The sequence below is a fragment of the Microcebus murinus genome, chromosome 4 (assembly GCF_040939455.1).
Source record: "Microcebus murinus isolate Inina chromosome 4, M.murinus_Inina_mat1.0, whole genome shotgun sequence".
Lineage (NCBI taxonomy): Eukaryota > Metazoa > Chordata > Mammalia > Primates > Cheirogaleidae > Microcebus > Microcebus murinus.
The window spans coordinates 34,214,008-34,219,371 of NC_134107.1; positions in this window are offsets into that span (position 1 = coordinate 34,214,008).

A 5,364-nucleotide genomic window follows, 5' to 3' on the forward strand; every position below is an offset into this window, starting at 1 on the left:
CTGGAGATAATCCTGGGTTGAAGAATATAAACTATTTCTTTGATCTTCTTTATTTAGTTGGAAACTAAAGTTTGTTATTATTATTATTATTATTATTTTGTTTCATTTGACATTGTAAATCTGTAAATTACCTTTATAAACTGCAATTTTAATCTATAACTGTTTGAAATTATTGTTGACTGAAATGCTTTTAAAGGAGTAAATAAATTCTTATCATACTCACTAAAGTTTAAGGGAATTCCTCAATTTAAATATTCTAACTGCCGATAGAAATATCACTTGCATAAAAAAGAAAAAAATTGACAACTTATTATTTTGATGAAAAGCTACTTTATATTCATAAATTATATATTCCTGCCTGGGATTATGACTTTTTTAAATGATAGCAAAAATTACTCTTTATTATTATCTCTTTAACTTATTATTTAAACCTGAAATCCTTTGTATTTGTTGTTTTGAAGATAGAACACAGACAAAGAAACAAATTTAGTACCTTACTGTATCATAGTATGGCGGTGTCCTGAGTGGCATGAAAACTTAGGTTCCAAGTCTTCTTTACCCTGCTACTTATATTGTAATCACACACAAGGTTCTCAACCATCTGATGCTCCATAGCAAGACCACAGGGCTACACAACCATATAGCCAGGCACCTACATACACTCTATGCCATTATCACTCCACTAGAACAGAAGTCCCTTGGCAACAGTCTTTATCTGATGTTTTCTTCTAAAGTAGGAACTCAAAGAACACTGAGGTACTTGGGAACGCATAGTACAGCTCTATGGGGCTATTGTCAGCCTCGCTAGAGTCATTCCATTTCTATTCTACCCTTTTTGAGAGAATTCTGGGGCTTGTCATTATCCTGGGCTCTTATCCTGGGCTCTACTCAAGAAAGAGGTGCCAGTTGCTTTGACTGTCAGCTTCCTTAAACCTATATGAAATCTTTATGTTTGCCTAGGCCCCAGTGATGATTCACCTACTTCCCTGGGATTTCCTCCTTTCCCAGCTGAGACATATTTTTTCCTGAGGGTTGAGAGAGCATTGGATAATTTACGGATTTGACATTCTTTTTTCTTTACTGAGTCAATATAATCTGATGACTGAATGTTGGAAGAAGGGTATATAGTATAGGAAAAGTGACGCCAAAAAAAAGGTGATTAATGGGTTAATATCAGCCCACATACCACAATATCTATTTGAATTATTAGAATTAAATGAGATATCTTTAAATTTCCAGGACCATAGTAACCACTCAATAAGTGGTAGTCGTGAAGATGTTCTGAAAACAAGTAGAAATGGAAAATAACTTTTAATGGGGTTGTATTTAGATTTGTGTTTTTTAGTCAATAGGAATTGACTGGTAAATATATTTGGGATTTTATTTCATAAGAAAGTGCCTATAGGCTTTTTCTCAGTGAGCATTCCTCTGGGTTTATGTTTTAGGTTCCAGCAATTCTTTCTGCCTTTTTTTTTTTCTTTTCTTCTCTTAGAGTCACAGGGATTTATCTACATTCTCCCCTCTCCACCCCTACAATTTATCACAGTAGATGCGATTCAGTTTCTGTCTTAAAACATAGGCGTGTGAGCGCACGCACACAAACACGGGCGAGCACACATGCACACACACACGCGCACTCTAAAATAATCAGCCAAAACAAGGCTCTTCCACCTACAGAATCATTTCACTTAATTTGCTTTTCAAACACTGTGCAAAGCAATCTGATTGTTGATACTTTCTTTTTTGTGACATGGAAAAATGTCCTGTTTTTATTGAATAAAAAATTTCTCTTACTATATATGGTCTTAAATATAAGATTTTTGGTTCATGGTAGGTTATATTTTCTTGTTTCTTTAGCCACAACTTAACAAAATATTTTTGCTCCCTTTATCAATGACTTATTGAAATGTGTTTCTCTCCCTGCTTGGATAAAGTAAGTTGTGTATACATTGAATTCTAAGTTTAGTCCAAAGTAAAACAAATACCATATTCTGGTATTTTAAAGTGTCTAGAATGTGCGTGTTTAAGTTAGTTTATCCAAAGGAGTCCTTTACCCTTATTTAAATTGAATAGGGGGTGGGGAAGGACTGGGACAGCCAACAAAGCATGCTGACCCAGCTTGTCACCCAGTGACCTGTGAGAAGGAAATAATGAACTGTGAGTAGCTGTCATCTTAACTGTTTCTGACAGTTTGCCTTTGGGCACATCTGTGTTAGCTGCATTGGAAAGGCCTTTGTTCTTTTCCCACTAGTGACTTTGTGGAGCGCTGAGGGGTTTGCTAGCTACTGTACTCCGAACCAGCCCTTCCTTCCCAGGGAAGCGAGCAGCTGCCACAGATCGCACTGACATTTCTCCTCAGGACTCAACTTGGCATGTACTTCACTCTTTTCAAAGAGAACATATATTTAAAAGTCCTTTGATTTTTTTTTTCAATTAAAGTGGCTCATGAGTTTTAACACTAATAAAAAAGCAAGTTATAAAATATTGAGTATTTAGTATTACCCTAGTTTTATACAGATCAAGGTAAAGACAAATAGGTAGCCAACCAGATGGGCAGGTGATTTGAAGGAAATATATCAAAATAGTGACAGTTGTTACTGATCTTTTAAGTATCCCTTCAAAGTGTCTAGAATGTGTGTATTTAAGTTAGTTTATCCAAAGGAGTCCTTTACCCTTACTTAAATTGAATAGGGGGTGGAAAACTAACTTATTTTCTAAATTTTAATAATTAAACATTATATTTGCAATAGGAAAAAATCAATATGTTATAAAAAGCATTTTTAATGTAGACACTTGATACATACTTTGCTAGTAAGAATATTTGGACTTAAATAGGTAAGACTATGTTACATTTTATTTCATACTTTTCACTGATAATTTTTAAATAAACCTCAAATAATTTAAATTTAAAAATATTACAGTATTTACATTTAAAGTTAATCTAGTAATACAAATTTTATAATTATTAGGAGATGTAATTTGATCAGAAACAGGTGTTTCTGTTCCCTGGTTTCCTGAAGTATAACTACTATTTCAGTTGTAATGAAAGCAGAACATTTTGAATAATACATATCATACCCTAAGAGAATTGTTTAAATTAAAATCAAAGCTTCATTTATAAAATTTAATCCCTGAGTCAGTTTTAAAGCCTTATTTACATTTTTATAATTGCTGTAAAATCAGTTCTTCTACTCTAATTATGTCTGGCTACAATTGGCATGGAATAAACACTGAGCATTTGGTTTTCACTTTATTATATTTGCCATTTTTAGAGAATATAAATTGAAACTATACTGCATTGGTCAATTTTTATAAGGCCTCCTGATAAAATGGAAGAAATGAAGCTTGAAATAACTGACTTTATTTTTCTGTATTCAAGGTTTTTCTCTCTTAGGAACAGATTTGTGATGCACTAGCTAGCTAAAGAAACTATAGTCTCCTGGTTTGCAAAGAAAGGTAAATTAATGGTAATGAGAAAATCTTTAAGCAGATAAATGATGATAATGTCTATATAATGATAAACTGTAGGCCGGGCGCTGTGGCTCACGCCTGTAATCCTAGCTCTTGGGAGGCCGAGGCGGGCGGATTGCTCAAGGTCAGGAGTTCAAAACCAGCCTGAGCAAGAGCGAGACCCCGTCTCTACTATAAACAGAAAGAAATTAATTGGCCAACTGATATATATATAAAAAAAAAAAAATTAGCCGGGCATAGTGGCGCATGCCTGTAGTCCCAGCTACTCGGGAGGCTGAGGCAGAAGGATCACTGGAGCCCAGGAGTTTGAGGTTGCTGTGAGCTAGGCTGACGCCACGGCACTGACTCTAGCCTGGACAACAAAAGTGAGACTCTGTCTCAAAAAAAAAAAAAAAAATGATAAACTGTAAAAAAAATTAAATATTGAGAGCAATATTCTGAATTTGAGTATTCAGTTGCATATTATTTATTATTCTAAATCATTTATATAGTTTTGCATTTAATTGATGATAATCTGTAACCATCTTATTTGCTTTGAACTTTCCCCTCATTTTGTTCAGTAATTATCAACACAATTTTCGTAGAGAAGTGAATGCACAGGTCAGTTTTGGGAATAGTCATACTTTGTCTTTTTAAAGAAAGTAAATTGTTTAAATTGCCACAGCTCCAATTCTTATTTCTAGAATTCTTACCAATAATGGTAAATGTTAATATAATTGCTTATGATATTCACTAAATCTAATCATACTTTCTAGGAATAAAATCACATGTTAGATTATATTACTTTTCTTAGCTATTGAAGATGCTCAGCTTTAAGCATTTGTCCTTGGCTCTTTTATCCTATATATGAGAATATAACATTATATATAAGAATAGGAAGTTAATGTGTATTCCAGAGATGTAAAGATATATTTATTAATATAAAGTCAGATATTCTGATATTGGCTGATATTGTCTGTTTGGGTTTTGGTATATTCAAAAAATTAATTCTGCTATGTTGTCTGTGAATTGACAAAAAGTGAACAAATAGTATAATATATATAATTGTACCTGCTTCTTTCAAACAAAGTCAAAATTAAGCATTCCAAATGATTAGGTTTATGCCTATAAATGTGCATTAATTCAGAAATTATCAAAGACTTTCAAGTAAGCATTTTATGATTAATTTTGGTTCTTATTTGGTGCCATGACGTACCCATTCAACTATGCCACTTAATTTCCATTTTTTACAATGTACTATTTATCTTTTTATTCTATTCAATATTGGTAATGTAACTATTTAAGGGGTGAATGGGAATCTTTTCTCCTACCTTCTTCAAACTTGTAGCCCTCAAACTAGAGTATCTAGTATTATAATAGTAAAAGCAGTAGGTAATGAGGTTCTAGATTAGGTAATGTGGCTAGAAAAGAAGACAGGTGGTAGAGATATTATTAAGTTACAGTCCATGGACTTGGATAAGAGCAGAGTGCGAGCAGTCAAAATGACGTATATGTTAGATTCCTAAGTTGTCTGTCTCTTTCTACCCTTGTCTTTTTACAATTTATTCTCCACTTGATGATCAGAGTGATCCTTTTTTTTAGAGACAGGGTCTCACTCTGTCACCCAGACTGACGTGGTGCAGTGGTATGATCATAGCTCATTGCAGCCTTCAAGTCCTGGGCTCAAGCAATCCTCCTACCTCAGCCTCCTGAGTAGCTGGGAAAGCAGGTGGACACCACCATGCCTGGTTAATTTTTCTTATTTTTTGTAGAGATGGAGTTTCACTATGTTGCCCAGGCTGGTCTTGAACTTCTGACCTCAGTTGATCCTCCTGCCTTGGCCTCCCAAAGCACTGGAATTACAGGTGTAAGCCACTCCACCTTGCCTAGGAGTGATCCTTTAATATTCATAAG